Source organism: Schistocerca nitens, chromosome 1 (assembly GCF_023898315.1).
Source record: "Schistocerca nitens isolate TAMUIC-IGC-003100 chromosome 1, iqSchNite1.1, whole genome shotgun sequence".
Classification (NCBI taxonomy): Eukaryota; Metazoa; Arthropoda; class Insecta; order Orthoptera; family Acrididae; genus Schistocerca; species Schistocerca nitens.
Genome location: NC_064614.1, coordinates 683,389,865 through 683,411,655, shown reverse-complemented (window position 1 = coordinate 683,411,655; position 21,791 = coordinate 683,389,865). Strand labels below are relative to the sequence as shown.

Below are 21,791 nucleotides of genomic sequence, written 5' to 3'. Positions count from 1 at the left end.
AATAAACACATATCAAAAAAAGTTTTACGTCACCTCGGTTCCGAGAGTACCGGAACCAGTACAGAAAATTGGAATAGAGGTCAACATAAACAATATTTCCACCGTTTTTATTGCTCATGAAAACCACACATTGCATGTTGTACCACAACACAGTGTGACCTTCAGAGGTGGTGGTCCAGATTGCAGTACACACACGTGCTTCTAATACCCAGGAGCACGTCCTCTTGAACTGATGTATGACTGTATTCGTCGTAGCATACTATCCACAAGTTCATCAATGTACTGTTGGTCCAGATTGTCCCACTCCTCAACGGCGATTCGGCGTAGATCCGTGAGAGCGGTTGGTGGGTCACGTCATCCATAAACAGTCCTTTTCAATATATCCCAGGCATGTTCGATAGGGTTCATGTCTGGAGAACATGCCGACCACTCTATTCGAGCGATGTCGTTATCCTGAAGGAAGTCATTCACAATATGTGCACGATGGGGGCTCGAATTGTCGTCCATGTAGACGAATGCCTCACCAATATGCTGCCGATATGGTTGTACCATCGGTCGGAGGATGACATTCACGTATTGTACAGCCTTTACGGCGCCTTCTTGACCACCAGCTGCGTACGTGGTCCCCAACAGAATGCCACGCCAAACCAGCAGGGAGCCACCTTGCTGCACCTGCTGGACAGTGTGTCTAAGGCGTTCAGCCTGACTGGGTTGCCTCTAAACACGTCTCCGACGACTGTCTGGTTGAAGGTATATGCGACACTCATCGGTGAAGAGAACGTCATGCCAATCCTAAGCGGTTCATTTGGCATGTTGTCGGGCCCATGTATACCGCGCTGCATGGTGTCGTGGTAGCAAAGATGGATCTCTCCATAGACGTCGCGAGTGAAGTTGCGCATAATGCAGCCAATTGCGCACATTTTGAGTCGTAACACGACAATCTGTGTCTGCACGAAAAGCATTATTCAACGTGGTGGCGTTGCTGTCAGTGGTCATCTACTGCAGTACTAGCCCTTGGGTGGCTTGAGCGAGGCAAGTCATCAACAGTTCCTGTCTCTCTGTATCTCCTCCATGTCCGAACAACATGGCTTTGGTTCTCTCCGACACGCCTGGACATTTCCCTTGTTCAGAGCCCTTTTTGGCACAAAGTAACAATGCGGACGCGATCGAACCGCGGTATTGACCGTCCACACGAGCCGTGTACCTCCTTCCAGGTGGAATGACTGGAACTGATCGAGTCATACCTCCTCCATCTAGTAGGCGCTCCTCATGCATGGTTGTTTACATCTTTGGACGGGTTTAGTGACATCTCTGAACAGTCGAACGGACTGTGTCTGTGATACAATACACACAGTCAAGGCTTTTCTTCAGGAGTTCCGAGAACCGGGATGATGCAGAACTATTTTTATGTGTGTATTTTTACATTCTCTCGTACTGTTTAGTCTTTGGCATCTGAATGTTCATATGATTTTGTATATTCTATGTTTTTAGATTCTGTGATCATTTATGTCACTCCAGGATACAGTGTCAAGACCGTTCTTCCGGGAAAAGAATAGATTGCTACTGATCATACGGTGGAGATGTTGCAGACAGGCACAGCAAAAGGGCTGCTAAACAAGCTTTCACCCAAAAGACATTCTTCTGAACTAGACAACATACACTCACGCAAGCGCAACTCTCTCACACACACATAACCATTATCTCTAACTGCCGAATGTGTGGGAGTGTGCGTTGCGACATACACTCGCGCGAGCGCAACTCCCACACACATACACATACACACTGTTCTGGCAGCTGAATGTGTGCGTGTCTCCGAATGTGTGGGGGTGTGCGTTGCGACATACACTCGCGCAGCTCCTACACGTACACATTGCCACAGTTTCTGACAGCCCAATCAGTACGTACACACTGTTCTGGCAGCTGAATGTGTGCGTGTCTCCGAATGTGTGGGGGTGTGCGTTGCGACATACACTCGCGCAGCTCCTACACGTACACATTGCCACAGTTTCTGACAGCCCAATCAGTACGTTAATGTATTTTTGCAAGTTCTCTAGTCCATAAGAGTGCCCTTTGGTGCCTGTCTGTGACGTATCTCCTTTACATTGCCACAATAATTTTATCTACTATCGAATGCTACCATAATTTAACTGACGCCACATGGAAACAAGTGGCACAGTGTAATGTGGAACACATTGTAAATGCAGTTTGTTGGTGACTAATACACGTAAACACTCTTGCACAGGGTCGAATACACGATCCATTCTGTAGTTGCATATTGTAGCCTCCAACCTAGGTAATACCGTGCTGCTTAGCCAAGGAAGATCTAAAAGTTCCTCATAGTTCCATGTCTGTACACTTTATAAAATCCATAATGTGGTTACCAATATCTTTGTTTACTCATGGACTTGTGATTTGACATATAAATTTGCTATTATTTTTACAGTTGGAGCTTAACCACGTTAGACAGTCTATTCCAAATGTCTTATCGTTGTCCATAATCACACTGCTGTTTCCCTGGCGGTGTCCTTCCATGTGGAAGTCGAGGGCTGATATTATATTATTGTATTGTATTGTATGTTAACCGGGGACCTAGAAACGACGGAGAGGCTCCGTCCTCTCCGTAGCCGCAGTGGTCCACAACCCCACGACTACTACCGTAGTCCACTTCACCCCCCGCCGCCCCACACCGAACCCAGGGTTATTGTGCGGTTCGGCCCTCGTTGGAACCCCTCCCCCCCCCCCCCCCCCACCCACCCAGGGAACCTCTCACACCAGACGAGTGTAACCCCTATGTTTGCGTGGTAGAGTAATGGTGGTGTGCGCGTACGTGAAGAACTTGTTTGCGCAGCAATCGCCAACATAGTGTAACTGAGGCAGATGGAAAACCACATAAAAACCATCCATAGACTGGCAAGTTCACCGGACCTCGATACAAATCCGCCGGGCGGATTCGTGCCGGGGACCAGGCGCTCCTTCCCGCCCGGAAAGCCGTGCGTTTGACCGCACGGCCAACCGGGCGGGCCTGCATTTACGTTACTGAACGTTGTAATAACCAACAACTCTAGGATTGAACTAAACAAATACAGAATATATAACAACAGAGACAGTGGCACGTATCTAAGCGAAGTGAGCAAAAGAGAAGCATTGACTGAAGGCGAGGGTGTCAATGACGGGGAGACGTGAATGCGTTAGTAGTTTCGATGTGAGACAGTAAGTGTCGTGAAACGATACGCAATAGAGTGACCATAAATAAATGCGTGAATAGACGTTAGAAAGTGACGATGAAACACAGGGAGATGAGTGAAATGATAAATGTTTTATACACACCACCTTCTTCATAGCTGTCGTAGCTGTTTCTAGCCATCAGTGTTGTGACTGGTTTGGTGCGAACCGCCATGAGTTCCTCTGCTGCACTAACCTCTTCATCTCGGAGTACCACTTGCACCATACGTGTAGCACTTGCGCCATACGTCATAAATTATTTGTTAGATGTACTCCAATCTCTGTTTCTCCTACAGTTTTTGGCCTCTGCAGCTCCGTCTAGTACCATGGAAGTCATTCCCTCATGTCTTAAAAGATGTACTATCGTCCTGTCCCGTCTTATTGTCAGTGTTTTCCATATGTTCCCTTCTTCGCTGATTCTGCGGAGAGCCTCCTCATACCTTATTTACCAATTTTCAACACTCTCCTGTTGCAGCACATCTCAGACGCTGCGTTCTGCCATGTTTCGGTGTTCCACTGCCTACGATTCACTACCATACACTGCTGTGCTCTAAAATATATTCTCAGAAATTTCTTCCTCAAATTAAGGTTTATGTTTGATACCAGCAAACTTCTCATGGACTAGTTTCGTTTTTATATCCTCCTTGCTTCGTCTATCAAGGATTATTTTGCTACCAAGGTAGCAGAATTACTTAACTTCGTCTACTTCTTGATCATCAGTTTTGCTGTTAAGGATCTCACTAGTCTCATTTATGCTGCTTCTCATTACTTTTGTCTTTCTCCGTTTTATCCTCAGTCCATATTCTTAGTCATTAGACTGTTTATTCCATTCAACACATCCTATATTTCTTCTTCCCCTCCTCTGAGGACGTCAGTGCCTTCAGCGAATATTATCGTTGACGTCTTTTCACTCTGAATTTTAATCCCACACTTGAGTTTTCCTTTAGTTTCCAGCCTTGCATCTTCGATGTATAGATTGAACAGTAGGGGCGAAAGATTGTATCTTTTTCCACTCATATTGTTCCCTTGTGGTTCTTGTACATGTTGTATGTTACTCGTCTTTCCCCATAACTTACCCCTATTCTCCTCAGAATTTAGAATATCTTGCACCATCCGACATTGTCGAACGCTTTTTCTAGGTCGATAAATCCTATGAGTGTGTCTTACGTTTTCTTCATCTTGTTTCCATTATCAAGCACAACGTCAGAACTGCCTCTCTGGTGCCTTTACCGTTCCTAAAAGCAAACAGTTCGTCATCTAACACAATCAGCTTGGATGCGTGAGATGTTAGACTGATTGTGCGATAATTCTCTCGCCTACCCGCCCTATGTACTTGCGGAATTGTCTGGATGGTATTTTTTCGGAAGTCTGATAGTACGTCGCCAGGCTCGTAGATTCTACACGCCAAGGAGAGTAGTTGTCTGGTTGCCACTTCTCCCAATTATTTTAGAAATTCAGATGGAATGTTGCCTATTCCTTCAAACCTTATTTGATCTAATGTCTTCCAGAGCCCCTTTACATTCTGACTCCAAATGCTGGTTCTCCTATGTCTTCCATATCGACTGCAGCTCCTTCTGTCTTGTCATCGGACAAGTCCTCCCCATCAGAGAGGTATTCAATCTACTCTTCCCTGCTACGCGATCTCTAAATTTAGCTTAATGTAAATACACTGACCACCCAAAGCATTACGACCGTCGCTCACAGCGAGGCTGAATGCCGCCTACTGGCGTTGCTGGCATATAATGAGATAAGGAAAGCGTTTAAGCGAGGGTGAGACAAAGGGAAGACTGTTAGCGCACGGCGCCTAAGAACGAGCGTCTCGAAAACGGCGAAACTGGTCGGTTGTCCGCGAGCTCCAGTCGTGTGCTTCTACTATATTAAAGCGGTAGAAACACGAGCAGTCGACCCGATGTTAGACATCTACGCGTCATCACAGAACGCTGTGGTCGGAGGCTAGTGTGTACTGTAATACAGGATAGACAGCGAGCTGGGGCAGATCTAACGACAGAGTACAGAGCTGCTGCAGACACAAGAGTTTCGGGGCAAACCGTTCTATGGTGGCAGTATAATGCTGTGAGGGGCTGTCACCTGGCCTTCCATGGGACCTGCCGCACTAATCGAAGGCAAGTGACAGCAGTGGAATGCGTGACCATTATTGCAGACCATCTACATCTCTTCCTGTTTGACGTTATCCCCGATGGCGATGGCATGTTTCAGAAGGATAACTGTCCGTATCACTAAGCCAGAATCATACTACAGTGACTTGATGTCTTAGCCACCAAATTCGCTCATTGTGAACACGGTGGAACTCATCCACGTCCACAAACAACCGTGCCATAATGTACGGGCATTACGTGACCTGTGAGTAGACATCTGGGAAGCCTACCAAGAGCTAAAACATATAGGTTTCTGCGACCGGTATCTGTCTCATTAAAATTATTATGGATATACTGTCACGTGTCATCTTCCGAAATACTTGAAGTGCTATAATAAATTTACTGGTCACCCAAATTAGGTTGGCCTTCCTCAGGACAAAGAGTAATTATCTGGGAAGTGGGTGCTTCAGTATATCGCTTTTATAACAACGCTAGACCACCGACGTCGCATTTACTAGTTTTTATTGTGCTTAAAATAAAAAAAAATGGCTCTGAGCACTATGGGACTCAACTGCTGTGGTCATTAGTCCCCTAGAACTTAGAACTAGTTAAACCTAACTAACCTAAGGACATCACACACATCCATGCCCGAGGCAGGATTCGAACCTGCGACCGTAGCGGTCACGCGGTTCCAGACTGCAGCGCCTAGAACCGCACGGCCACTTCGGCCGGCGCTTAAAATAAGTTGTTGGGTATTAGGGAGGGGGTACGTGATTGACTATTTCTGAGCTACATGGCTTGCTGGTAGTTTGTAACTCGCTACGAATCAGCGATCAACTCATGGGGGTCCGCATAACCTTCCGTTAGTTGCGGAGAAGCGACTCTGTTTTACACAGGCTTTTAGTTTAGCTGATCGGCGCAGTGTCCTATGAGGCCGCTGCACGGCGTCCACACGCGGCCCGTCATACCGGGATTGCTGGCAACAAGGAAGCTGGGAGCCTGTAGCCGTCCTCCCTGTTGATGTTGTCAGGCTGCTTCGTGATTTCGATTGCCTCTCTTATTTTGCGTATGCACATCCACAGCAAGTATTCGTGCTTCTTGAAACAAAATAGTCTGCTCTTCTAGTGCCATTCCGTTCTGCTACCACGACTGAACATTGCGATCATGCTCTGGTTTCTCCAAAGTAGGCGGCATCGTATTCACACGGTATGTCGTTTGTATATGTGATTTTGAGAGCGTTTATAAATCATTAATCTTCCGGACACTTCGGAAAACTGGTTTGATGCCTCTCCAGTGAAGCACGAGAGCTGTTCGTTTCTTTCATTTTGTGTATCAAACTTTTTACTGAACTTCAAGTCTCCTCTCACTGTTTCATTGGCAGCTTGGAAGGTGTCATGCAGGTTTCTCAGTTCTTGTTTCAGAATGTTTTTAACACTGTGAGGTGGGCTCGAGCGTTCAGCAAGTGTAGGATGGAACTTTTCTGAGCCGTATTATGACGGAATTGAAAGTGTAGGTATCGGATTTTGTGGATAAGTTTCCGCCAACCTTGTCTTCCAGTTGTCCCTTAAGGAGTTCTTTAATCCTTCACGTCCAGGATCGGAATAGCACAGTTCCTTTTTTGTTGTATCTTGAACTGGATGTTCTTATGCATGCTGTTAATAAGGTGACGGAACTTATGCAGGTCTTCTTTTCCATTCAGCCAAAGCGGATAAATGATCAATGCTTCGTCTACGTGTCGCAATCTACAGCGTGGAGCGTGGGCGGAATTGCGCAAAGCCTCTAATTCGTGCAGAAAGACGGCCGCTGCTATCGGATGGAGAGGGGATGCCATTGCCACTCTGTCTGTTTGTTCATAATATTTACCAAACTAGCTTAAGCAGGGAGATGATAAACATAACTGCACCAGGTAGTATTAGCCCTTAATTATGACAACCGTCCTATTGTTAAGTTCAAGAGAGACTTTATGCAAAAGCTGATAAACATATGAATTGCTGACCTTGTATAAGTCGAACAAATTATTTGATCCTTCTCATACAATTCTGTGTGTTCCTCGGTGGGATGTAGTTTCCTAGCGAGATATTTATAGATCTCATGTACTCCATAAATTCTTAGTGTTACCGGGACTTCGGTGACGAGTTGCCTCGCTGTCATGATCAGTTCAAGAGACTTGGATTAAGGCCCACATCTTCTTAATTTATTATGATACAGACAGGTCAATCGCCACCAAAATATCGGTTAACAGAAGAATTTTAAGTCAAATTATCATCTTTTCTTTTACTTCCATCGTTGCTTCTTCGATGTAATAATTGAACAGCAGAGGAAAAAGATTGCTCTGTCTCACACTCTTTTTAATCCGAGGCTTTCGTTCTTGATCTTCCATTCATATTGTTGGTTCTTGTACACGGTGTGTATTACTCGATCTTCACTATAGCTTATACTTGTTATCCTGAGAATTTCGAACATATTGCATCATTTTTCGCTGTGAAACTCTTTTTGTGGGTCGGCAGATCCCATGAATACGTCTTGAATTTTTTTAAAGGAGGGTTCAAAGGAACAAAATTCTTTATTATGGTAACAGTGTCTGCTGAACAGGTTAGGCAAGCAGTCACTCCTTAAGTCGAATATGAATTAGAACTTTTAACTCGCAGGTGAAATATTCTGATCGTGCGTATAAGTAATGAAGAAGCTACACTTACACAATGGTGTAGCGAGTTTAACGGATAACGTACAGAACAACTGTTGTGTTTGATACCGTTCTGCAGTTTGTCTACTGGGGTAATAAGAATACCCGATAATTGACTGGCGTGTAAGTAAGTAGCCGGCCGTTGTGGCCGAGCGGTTCTAGGCGCTTCAGTCCGGAACCACGCGGCTGCTATGGTCGCAGGTTCGAATCCTTCCTTGGGCATGGATGTGTGTGATGTCCTTAGGTTAGTTAGGTTTAAATACTTCTAAGTCTAGGGGACTGATGACCTCAGATGTTAAGTCCAATAGTGCTTAGAGCCATTTTAACCATTTTGCAAGTAAGTCTGCCGGACTCTCAAGACCAAGGAAAGCTTATAAGTTATGCTCTCTCTGCAAACAGTTTTAAATATCTACCTATAAACTACATGGAGATTCTCAACTCTGACTCTAACAGAGACAATATAAGTGTTACACAAAAGCGTTCTGTTACTGGAGGAGAAACTTATTTTTCTTAGTCTAGAACGTTTTTCTTCGCACTACCGTCCGATATAGATATCGCCAATTTGGGACTGGTTCCCACAAATAATTTTGTATCACAATTCTTAAGCAAAAGAACCAATGTATGAAACAGACACAAACCATACCCTATTTAAGAAACTACTCCTTTAAGTGCAGGTAACGTACTAAGTGTACGGAAAAGAAAACTGGAAATGGAGGACCTCAAAGAAAAGAAGAGAAAACTGGAGTATATGGAGAAAACAATCGCCATAAAAGAAGAATATAAGCTGCAATTGGAAAAGGAAGAAGCTGTAGCGGATGTGCAGGCCAGTTTTACATATGGATTTAAACACACTGTATGGAGAAATCTGGCTACGAAGGGGCAGTATAAAATATTGGCATTTGCAGTGATCATCAATGGAAAGTGGTTACGTGTTGGAATACTGGCCAAAATCAGTGGAATCGAGAATGTTTACTATATTAACGGGTACAAGAAAAATGTGTTTATTAAGCTATATTCCCATTTGGATTGGCTTAAAAAGGATCTAAGTGTAGCCAGCTGGATTTTGTCCACCTAGCAACAGAATAGACATTTTCCTAGTTTGAAACTGGCGGAATAACTACTTTAATAGACACCCGTTTGCAGAACTTGTAAAATTAAAAGTTCTATACAGAAACTGCTCAAGAATATGGGGCAGAAGAGTTGTCGAAGTTGTGGAATTCTTTATAATAGCGTCATCGTGGAGATAAGAGGAAAATAAAATCCACGTATGCACTCGCCTAGAAGAACTGCAGGAAGAAACTGAGCTTATAGTTAAACCCATAAAACATGTATTTTACAGGAAGAATATTAGATATGCATTAGAATTCGGGAATATTCCATCTCTGTATTTGTCAAATTATTTGTTGGAGAAAGAAATAGATGATTCGGAAGTGGCTTAAGTTATAATTAAAAATTAAATTGGACATTATTAAAATTACCCCTAAAATGAGGAAAGAGTTGTTTTCTGTGTGTAAATATACATGCAAAAGTTAATAAACATTTTGTACTAGAATATTCACGTCTTACTCGTTAACGTACCAAAAATCCTAAGGTTTTCCTATACACAACGATATAAGTGCATATGTTTCGGTTGTGGGAAGTCGGTGGTTAGATTACCCTGAAAAATAATTGAAACTAGGTAGTTGAAAGCGTAGCGACCCACTTTTCTTACCTATATGAAGTGATCTTCCACACAAATACCACGAAACTGAATACAGACGGTGATCATTGTGATTCATATTAACAGACAGAATCGTGGATACACGTCGCTGGCGGCGTAGGCACGTAATAAAATCACCAAATTTAGAAAGTGATTTGGTTAAGGAACATGATATTAAGGCGTTAGTTGCAACTCCCTCATGCCGCTGCTAGATATTTCTCATGCTAACAAACAGTATTTGTAACGCATTCTATCCCAACGCCATCTCAGAGGTTTAGCAATACATCCACTGGGTTATAGGTTAGGGAGGATAATGGTTGATTGAGAATGATCACATACAGTAGACGGTAAACTATGGGATGAATCACTTTAAAAAAATGCAACGCTAGATCGCGGTCACAAAAAATGTACAAAATACACTGGCTCTTCAGGTCCGTAGTGCTATGCTTTCTGGTAGAAATGCTGTCTGCGATTTGGAATCAAGTCTTTCCATTCAACCACACCTGCATTGGATCCTATGGACATGTATTTTAATGATTACAGCTATTGGTTAATCATATTTGTAGCACTCTCATGTCTCTAAACAAGTCACCCTTTTCGAACCTAACTGCTACAGTAAAACTCCAGTGTGGTTTAAAACAGCCCCTGTGCAACTTGTAACTGTTCCTCAGTTTCTACCCTGCCCTCCCTCTCAGCTTTATCGATGTGATCATCACAATTTAAGTCCGAACTGGGCAGAAGTTGGAGAGCACTATGTCTAAGACCTTCAGCAACCCGTGGAGGAACAGGGTGAGCTAAGTTAATGCAACAGAACCATGTTTTTTGATCACTCGGTGGAAATGGGAGCATGTCGTTGTAGCTCCGCAAACTGTGTACGATGTGTAAGGCCAACATCAACGAAGTTTTCTCCTGCAGCACAAGATAGTAGAAAAGACAGTACATACAGCTATGGGAACTGGGAGAAGGTCGAGGTTTTTGCTACTGCATTGCGATGCACCTCCAAACTACATACAGGTATTGAAGTCTAAGGAGATCTGCATCCCTCAGGCTGCATTCCCATCGGTCACCCAAATGTTCTCTCTGTCATCGTTATTTTGTACCATCCAATAGAGAAAAAAAACTACAAACTACAGAAACCCCACCAACATCATCCAGCAGAGAACTTGATAAAACTTTACCGCTTCCCTTCTTCCGATATATATGTATATCAAAAACAAATACTGTCTGTGTCCTGGCATCCAGCATATATGGAGATCCTGTTAAATATACAGGTTTGATCCATTGTAGCAGGTGACCAGTGATCGAAGTCACCTGCACAAACAAGTGAAATGTTTCATCACCTGTACCGTAGGAGGACCGTGTCCCACAGACTATCAGTCGCAAGAGAGGGTCCCCATTTTGTTGTTTGCTACATTGTTTTTTTCTGCTATAGCATGTCAGAGCAGTGTATGACTACAGCTTTGTACACTGCCATACATTTTGCTTCTTCCACCATGACTTTGAGGTCTGTCTTAGGTTTTAAAGTGACATGAACATGTTTCGATCGTTTGGCTCTCACAGTAAACTGCACATCGGACGGTATAAATTTTGCTGTTGCTCCTACAACACACATCCAGGATGATTGAAATAAAAGACATAAGCGATGTCTCTTATTGAGAAAAATGCAGAAGATACCACAGCATATGGAAACTGGAAGAGTTCTTTGGCATTGCGGAGCACTTCCAAACAGCTGTCCGAAGATAATTGACGAGCTCTACATTTAAACTCATCTTTGACAGTGATGAGGTAGCAGAGGGCTTGGTGTTCTGTTTTGACTGAATTCTCCTATTGCGGCCATGTATGTGACCACTGTTTCAGTGCTAGCCGTCCCCAGAAGGTGTTGCCACTCCACTAAGACTCTATCTCCATCTCAGAGAGGTGATATTGGTCAGTAATTATGTGGTAATCCACATGTACCAGTGGATGGATGGGATGGAAAAGACACTGTCGATGTACTGCAACAAGCATCAAAGTTGATAGTGCTATCTATTTTAGCAATTTTACCAATTTTTTTCTGTAATTTCAGCGCTGACCAATGAATAAGCAGCATGTTTCCCAGTTTCTGTATCATTGCCATACCACCGCTCCTCTACTTTGTGAGGACCATATACTAAATTGCGAATGTAGATAGAATGACTTTGCAGTACACCCATTCAGTGTTAATTCTAGAACGTAAATATATATTCACCAAAGTATAACAGACAGTACTCTACATATTTCTAGCACTTCAATCATAGTGCATAATTGCCCATCTTTCCCTAAGTGGATGGGAGTCACAGAGCTTTCTCGCATTCTTCGGAAAAAGTTAGAGATTGAAAGATCTCCTCGCAGTGTCTTTGGCCAACTCTTCCTGCAACACTGTCACCAATTTAATCTGCAGCTGACATCTTATGAAGGAACAGAGCGAGCCAAGTCCTTAACTGCTGTTCTGCATCAATCTTACTAATGGTACCTATCCAAGTGCATAAAATCTCTCCAGATGCGCGATGTCAAGGATTTTAGCACCTCTTATCGGTGTATAGCAGATATGAAAGTGTTGTGATATGACAGACGGTTAAGAAGAAGAAAATGTGGGGTTTTATGCATGATGGAGCTCCAGACGAACGGAGTTTGAAACATTCTACATAAATCAATCGCGCTATCAATGCTAAAGTATTGTTCTAGTGTCTGGTATCAGTACCAAAAAGGGATTGGCAAGAGAGAAATGATCATAAAACGTAAACAGAGGACGTAAAGTCCAGCAATTGACATACATCCATTGTGCAAGTTTTCTATCCGACTCACTATGGTGACAAACTTTAAGAAGATAGAACTACTTCCTTGAAACATAGCGTATTTGTGATACAAGCATAATATAGCTTTCCAGAGGTGCATAGCGTCGACTATTCTCATCCGATCATGGTTGAGAGATTATACTATGCTCACATCAGTCCTATAAAAAAAGAGAGTTAGAAGTGGCGAATGCCTCTTCCAAGGAAACAGACAAATGGGTAGCAGCGGTGTTTGACATGTGAAATTACACTTCATGTTGCCACTAACTCCGTAAACAGGAAATCTGTCAAGCAGGTGTTTTCACGGGGATTGCAGTACCTGACAATCATGTATCACTAACTATAACCGTAGCCTTCCATGACTATTGTCACATTCAATAATAAATTTTCTGGGTTTGTGACCGCATTGTTAATATATATATATATATATATATATATATATATATATATATATATATATATATATATATATATATATATATATATATAACTACTGCCGTTTCGGTCACTGTTGCAAGCAACCTTCTTCAGGGTGTTTTCCATTCGCCGATTTCCACCAATCACAAGCAGTAACACCAATCAAAACGTCGGGTTTCCACCAATGAAAAGAATTAATGAAAACACCAATAGAGACTTTTAACATCCCTCCCCTTCATCCTAAGCAGCCTATCAGAATTAGATACCAGCCATGTCTGTAGGTATATAAGAAACAAAGTTTTCTCATTCAGCAGTAAACAAATGAAGGAGGTCACTTGCAACGTTGGTAGTTTTATACATTTTGACAATGTGGTCACAAACCCAAAAAATTTAATTGCACCTATCACAAACTTAGAATCACCGTAGTTATGAAACTGAAGACTCGATTTTGTGCCCCAGGATGCGGCAGGGGAATGGAGTACGTCACATAAATCTTCATTTGTCTAGAGGAGGGTGCCGAAATAGGATGGACTTGTTTCATCATCATCATACATGAGTTGGAAGTCCTCTGATGACTGTGGTATGGAGAGGTTTGCTGTTAACGATCGCAGGTAGGTAGTGCTCTAAGTCACTCACAGAACATGCAGATGTATACGAGTCGAATGCAGGCTATGCCACGCAGTTGATACACCCTGACAGAAAAACTGAAAAAAAATGGTTAAATGCGAAATAAATGCCCTGCAGCGACATCTCTCTCTCTCTCTCTCTCTCTCGAGTGCATCATCAGTCTACCATTAACTCATACCTTATTACAAGCCCATCTCAATCGATCACTCCATCTACTTTCTGTACTTTCTGTCACCTTTTAAGGCAGATGCAGATCAATTTAGAGGCAGACGATTCTCTACTTTCCAGGAAAGTATCAGAGACAGGAGTCAACTAACGTGTATCATTATTATCTCAATAGACATACAGTAGAATATTGTCATGCAGCAACTGTTTGTTAGCTGACACCGCAAGGTTGTGATTGGAGGAGAGGACAGAGAAGCACATTCTAAATACTGTTTGTTAAGATTTAAAACACCAGATCAGTCCAGCACAGGGTCAAACACGCGATCCATTCTGTAGTTGTACATTGCAGTCCCACAGCTAGTACTACAACGTTCTTTAACCAAGGACACTTTATAAAAATGTATAAGGTGATTGCTGATAACTTTGGGGCCACATCTGGGCTTGTAAAACGACATATACATAAATTTATTACTCTACAATTGGTGCTCAACCACTTTAAACATTCTGTTCCAACTGTCTTAACGCTGTCGACGAAAAAATTACTGTTTCCCTAGTTCCCAGTGCTTCCATGTCAACTTTTTCTCGTATTCCTATTGCTGCCACACGCAAGAATTGTCCTGCACCTAGCAGAAGACATCAAGTACTCCTGCATTTCGGTGTGTTTTTCCCCCAATTTATACGTATTTTTCCGTCAATTTTTTTATAATTTTTTTGATTTTACTTCACTTCTGCCCACGCCATCATGACATCACTTCTTGCCATGTATTCTAAAATTTTTTTTTAAATAAGCACAGTGCCATTTGACTGTATTGTTGTTTATTTAATTACATCCCAGGTTTCTGCCTTTTAAGCCATTTTGACATGATTGAGTTTATGTCATTAACATATATTGCAGGACATCAAACTTAAAATTAGCCATAATGAGAAAGACATCCACTTCTTACGATATGTCAGATGTAAAATCATCATCTTGTAAAAGGATTAGTAAATAATAGTGGGGGAACGTCGTAGTTAATAAAAAAAGAAAAAAACATGCTCCCATTTCCATCACGTCGTCAAAAAAGACGGTCCTGTTGCATTAACTCAGCTCACCCTGTTCCTCCACGGGTTTCTGAAGGTCTTAGATACAGCGCTCTCCGGCTTCTGCTCAGTTCTGACTTAAATTGGGGGGGGGGGGGGCGGGGAAGAGACAGAGGAACAGTTACAAGATGCATACGGGCTGCCTAAAATCACGCTGGAGTTTTACCGTAGCAGATAGATTCAAAAAGGGTGACTCGTTTCGAGATAGGAGAGTGCCACAAATATGATTAACTAGTGACTGTAGTCATTGAAAGACATCTCCATAGGACGCAACACTAGTATGTGGTTGAATGGAAAGACTTGATTTCAAATCACAGAGAGTATTTCTACCAGAAACAGTAACACTACGGACCTGAAAACTCAGTGTACTTTGTACATTTCTTATGACCTCAATCTAGCGTTGTAGTTTTTTATGTGATTCGTCGCATAGCCTACTGTCTACGGTATGTAATCATTCTCAATCAACCATCATCCTTCCTAGCCTGTAACCCAGAGGATGTATCACAAAACCTCTGACATGGCATCGAGATAGAATGTGTTACAAACACTGTTTGTTAGCGTGAGAAACACCTAGCGGCGGCGTGAGAGTGTGTTAACCGAATCGCTTTCTAAATTCGGTGATTTTATTACGAGCTTACACTGCTAGTGACGTGCATCCACGCTTTCGGTCTGTTAATACACACTCCGCGATCACCGTCCATATAGGTATTTGTGTGGAAGACCACTTCATTCAGAAGCAATACCGTACCTCGACTTATAAAATGGCTCTGAGCACTATGGGACTCAACTGCTGAGGTCATAAGTCCCCTAGAACTTAGAACTACTTAAACCTAACTAACCTAAGGACAACACACACATCCATGCCGGAGGCAGGATTCGAACCTGCGACCGTAGCGGTCGTGCGGTTCCAGACTGTAGCGCCAGAACCGCTCGGCCACCAGCGGCCGGCTCGACTTATAAAGCTTGTCTAGTTTTTAACATGGATATCGTTAGTGACACTTGTCGGCACCTGTAGGACCAAGACCGCCTTTTATGCAGGGCAATAGTAACATAACCGTTGCTACCGTGTTTTTAACATCTGGTGGCTTGTAAGACGATTACGTCACTCTTCCTAAGACACAGTGGTACCACTCGCAAGAAAAACAAATGGGGCATATCCATTGATCGCAGATCTTCGCTCAGTATTGTTTATTTCCGCTAGCATTCAGTAATCGACGAAGTATTATATTTAGTAGGGGATGTGCCGTTATAGATTCGCTATGATCAGCGGACTTTTAAACTATATGTACTATTGTCTGTGTTCCGACAAGCGCAAAGAAAATGTCCTGTCGTAAGGGGAGGTATGGATCTGATGTGAAAAACTGCGATAGCCATAAGAGGAATGAAATCGCTTTTAAGTGAAAAAATTTGTCCAGTCATAAGGAGGATACAGATTTTCATATTTCCACAGCCACAGCCCTCAGGAGGGGGTATTTCTGATGCTTCGCTCATTGTCAAATGTCAGATTGAGACTGCAATCTTAATATTTATTTATAAGTACAGTGCTAAATATGTGACTGGTTTCCTAGGATGATTTTGCCTAGCACTTGTGTAAACATACCTCTGCAATGCCTGTGCGACGTGGTTATCGTCGCTGTTAACGGCGCAGTGTTCCTGTGTATAAGTCTTAGAAAGTAATAGACATTGACCTTGCTGGCCAATTCAATAAGGAGCAGCTTATTGGTGGTGCAAATGTCTTTCGTGGACTAAGGATGCAGTTAAATGTGATATAAGGGCTGTCTTTGGGTGCAGTACATAGTTGACCTTGGCTGTTGTATGGGGTAACCATGCAGATTATGGTGGCCTTGAAGCTTTTCCTGATGCACACAATTTGGCTTGGAAGACGTGGAGTATAGCGGATAGTACAGACATGCTAGCTAAGGCTCCCTTTGGTACATTGGTTCCAGACAAGCCCTTTACTTTGTCTACAAGAAGAAGCTGAATGCTGACATATAGCTCTTTATTTGGGCCAAAGTAGGCAATAACAATTGTAAAATAAAGATTTCTGGTGACTGTATGTTGTATTATAGACCATAAAAATTCCTCCTTTCCTAATTCCTTATCTTTCCAAAAAACAAAATACATTCACTTATGTACGCTTTCAGCACATGATTATGCGCTAGGCGCAGTGTGACCTTGAGGCAGCTGATGTGGTTTGTCTGGTGACGAGGCACCAGAGCGGACTTACCCTTTGGCACGGCCTGGGCGGCGAGTGCTTGACGGCAGTAGCCTATGACCGCAACAACTGACACTTACAGCTTACAGCAGCACCCATATGAACTAGATGGGCTGGAGTATAAGAATGTAGCTGACCTAACCACGTCGCCCTCTAGGCGTGCGAACAGCGAACTAATACTCAGTCTGTGCTGGCCAGCCTTCGTGATCCGTGAGCCGCGGAAATTTGAGAAGATGTAATATGGACATGTGTTTGTGCTGGACAGTTATCCCCTCTTTTGTAGATTGACCGGTTGACTTATTCTGCACATTTCTTTTCTTTATTTGGTTGAGAGAACATCGATTGTAATGTGTGTCGTGTACATCTAGATGGTGAGAAACAGATGGAAGCGACGTTTCCTGCTTCTCTAGACATGATAAATGCCTTAGTTGACTTTGTAAGGTACAAGGATGATTTGCAATATGTTGTATCATTGGAACAAGTATTCATTAAAAAATACGCGTGGAACTATTGGTTTCCTCTATTTTCTCGAGTTTTTGCGTGAAGATCTTCACAAACGAAGTAAGTTTATACTTAGTGGTTTGCAGGGCAACCGCCTCGCTGCATCTCGCTAAAGTTTCAGACTTCTAGAGATACAATTCCCACTCTTTATCTTCGGAATTATAATGTGCAAGCGATCAGTAGCATACTGCTATGTGCCTGATATCGAGAACTATCGCGCAAATGATATGATCTTCTGGCAAACCATGTGAAAATACATATGTTCTTGTACTCCCAGAGTCTGGACATACATCTACATCTACATCTATACTCCGCGAGCCACCTTACGGTGTGTGGCGGAGGGTACTTATTGTACCACTATCTGATCCCCCCTTCCCTGTTCCATTCACGAATTGTGCGTGGGAAGAACGACTGCTTGTAAGTCTCCGTATTTGCTCTAATTTCTCGGATCTTTTCGTTGTGATCATTACGCGAGATATATGTGGGCGGTAGTAATATGTTGCCCATCTCTTCCCGGAATGTGCTCTCTCGTAATTTCGATAATAAACCTCTCCGTATTGCGTAACGCCTTTCTTGAAGTGTCCGCCACTGGAGCTTGTTCAGCATCTCCGTAACGCTCTCGCGCTGACTAAATGTCCCCATGACGAATCGCGCTGCTTTTCGCTGGATCATGTCTATCTCTTCTATTAATCCAACTTGGTAAGGGTCCCATACTGATGAGCAATACTCAAGAATCGGACGAACAAGCGTTTTGTAAGCTACTTCTTTCGTCGATGAGTCACATTTTCTTAGAATTCTTCCTATGAATCTCAACCTGGCGCCTGCTTTTCCCACTATTTGTTTTATGTGATCATTCCACTTCAGATCGCTCCGGATAGTAACTCCTAAGTATTTTACGGTCGTTACCGCTTCCAATGATTTACCACCTATGGCATAATCGTACTGGAATGGATTTCTGCCCCTATGTATGCGCATTATATTACATTTATCTACGTTTAGGGAAAGCTGCCAGCTGTCGCACCATTCATTAATCCTCTGCAGGTCTTCCTGGAGTACGTACGAGTCTTCTGATGTTGCTACCTTCTTGTAGACAACCGTGTCATCTGCAAATAGCCTCACGGAGCTACCGATGTTGTCAACTAAGTCATTTATGTATATTTTAAACAATAAAGGTCCTATCACGCTTCCTTGCGGTACTCCCGAAATTACCTCTACATCTGCAGATTTTGAACCGTTAAGAATGACATGTTGTGTTCTTTCTTCTAGGAAATCCTGAATCCAATCACAAACCTGGTCCGATATTCCGTAAGCTCGTATTTTTTTCACTAAACGTAAGTGCGGAACCGTATCAAATGCCTTCCTGAAGTCCAGGAATACGGCATCAATCTGCTCGCCAGTGTCTACGGCACTGTGAATTTCTTGGACAAATAGGGCGAGCTGAGTTTCACATGATCTCTGTTTGCGGAATCCATGTTGGTTATGATGAAGGAGATTTGTATTATCTAAGAACGTCATAATACGAGAACATAAAACATGTTCCATTATTCTACAACAGATTGACGTAAGCGAAATAGGCCTATAATTATTCGCATCTGATTTATGACCCTTCTTGAAAATGGGAACGACCTGCGCTTTCTTCCAGTCGCTAGGTACTTTACGTTCTTCCAGAGATCTACGATAAATTGCTGATAGAAAGGGGGCAAGTTCTTTAGCATAATCACTGTAGAATCTTACGGGTATCTCGTCTGGTCCGGATGCTTTTCCGCTACTAAGTGATAGCAGTTGTTTTTCAATTCCGATATCGTTTATTTCAATATTTTCCATTTTGGCGTCCGTGCGACGGCTGAAGTCAGGGACCGTGTTACGATTTTCCGCAGTGAAACAGTTTCGGAACACTGAATTCAGTATTTCTGCCTTTCTTCGGTCGTCCTCTGTTTCGGTGCCATCGTGGTCAACGAGTGACTGAATAGGGGATTTAGATCCGCTTACCGATTTTACATATGACCAAAACTTTTTAGGGTTCTTGTTTAGATTGTTTGCCAATGTTTTATGTTCGAATTCGTTGAATGCTTCTCTCATTGCTCTCTTTACGCTCTTTTTCGCTTCGTTCAGCTTTTCCTTATCAGCTATGATTCGACTACTCTTAAACCTATGATGAAGCTTTCTTTGTTTCCGTAGTACCTTTCGTACATGATTGTTATACCACGGTGGATCTTTCCCCTCGCTTTGGACCTTAGTCGGTACGAACTTATCTAAGGCGTACTGGACGATGTTTCTGAATTTTTTCCATTTTTGTTCCACATCCTCTTCCTCAGAAATGAACGTTTGATGGTGGTCACTCAGATATTCTGCGATTTGTGCCCTATCACTCTTGTTAAGCAAATATATTTTCCTTCCTTTCTTGGCATTTCTTATTACACTTGTAGTCATTGATGCAACCACTGACTTATGATCACTGATACCCTCTTCTACATTCACGGAGTCGAAAATTTCCGGTCTATTTGTTGCTATGAGGTCTAAAACGTTAGCTTCACGAGTTGGTTCTCTAACTATCTGCTCGAAGTAATTCTCGGACAAGGCAGTCAGGATAATGTCACAAGAGTCTCTGTCCCTGGCTCCAGTTCTGATTGTGTGACTATCCCATTCTATACCTGGTAGATTGAAGTCTCCCCCTATTACAATAGTATGATCACGAAACTTCTTCACGACGTTCTGCAGGTTCTCTCTGAGGCGCTCAACTACTACGGTTGCTGATGCAGGTGGTCTATAGAAGCATCCGACTATCATATCTGACCCACCTTTGATACTTAACTTAACCCAGATTATTTCACATTCGCATTCGCTAATAACTTCACTGGATATTATTGAATTCTTTACTGCTATAAATACTCCTCCACCATTGGTGTTTATCCTATCCTTGCGGTATATATTCCATTCTGTGTCTAGGATTTCGTTACTGTTCACTTCCGGTTTTAACCAACTTTCCGTTCCTAATACTATATGCGCACTATTTCCTTCAATAAGCGATACTAATTCAGGAACCTTGCCCTGGATACTCCTGCAGTTTACCAATATTACGTTAACTTTTCCTGTTTTTGGTCTCTGAGGACGGACGTTCTTTATCAACGATGCTGATGTTCTCTCTGGTAAGCCGTCAGGTATTTTATCGTTTCGCCCAAGGGGGGGGTCCCTCTAACCTAAAAAACCCCCGTGTGCACGCCACACGTACTCTGCTACCCTAGTAGCTGCTTCCGGTGTGTAGTGCACGCCTGACCTGTCTAGGGGGGCCCTACAGTTCTCCACCCAATAACGGAGGTCGATGAATTTGCAACCATTATAGTCGCAGAGTCGTCTGAGCCTCTGGTTTAGACCCTCCACACGGCTCCAAACCAGAGGACCGCGATCGACTCTGGGCACTATGCTGCAGATATTAAGCTCAGCTTGCACTCCGCGTGCGATGCTGGTTGTCTTCACCAAATCAGCCAGCCGCCGGAAGGAACCAAGGATGGCCTCAGAACCCAAGCGGCAGGCGTCATTCGTTCCGACATGTGCTACTATCTGCAGCCGGTCACACCCAGTGCGTTCAATAGCTGCTGGAAGGGCCTCCTCCACATTACGGACGAGACCCCCCGGCAAGCACACCGAGTGCACACTGGCATTCTTCCCCGACCTACCCGCTATTTTCCTGAGGGGCTCCATAACCCGCCTAACGTTGGAGCTCCCTATAACTAATAGGCCCGCCCTCTGTGACTGTCGGGACCTTGCCGGAGAATCGGCCACTGGCCCAACAGGCGAGGCATCCTGTGGTGGCTCGGAAACGATGTCATCACCACTAGGAAGCACCCCGTACCTGTTGGAAAGGGGTAAGGCAGCTGCCACGCGGCCAGATCCCACCTTCGCCTTTCGGCCAGGCACGCGCGAGCCCACCACTGTCCGCCATTCACCCTGGAGTGATGGCTGACCGGTAAGATGCTCACTGCCGGAAGACGCAGCGACATCAGGGGTTCCATGTGATTCCAGGGCCACCGAAGTAGGCATAGGTCTCACCACAGTTGCCCCAACGCCACTACGAGCCGACGCCTGCGCCTCGAGCTCGATGAGCCTAACAGACAAAGCCTCCACCTGCCCCCGAAGAGTGGCCAATTCTCCTTGCGTCCGCTCACAACAACCACAGTCCCTACACATGACTATGTTTACCCTACTCTATACGGTGACAAATTCCCAAGATAATCTTCTGATGAGCTACTCTGATAATCAAGAAACACTCACTGAAATA

General features: G+C 43.5%; 1 protein-coding gene across 1 annotated transcript in view; it reads left to right on the top strand.

Moving 5' to 3' along the window:
• The window catches only part of LOC126195117 (otoferlin-like), a 376,779-nt gene that overhangs the window by 739 nt on the left and 354,249 nt on the right, over positions 1 to 21,791 (top strand). The window lies entirely within an intron of this gene.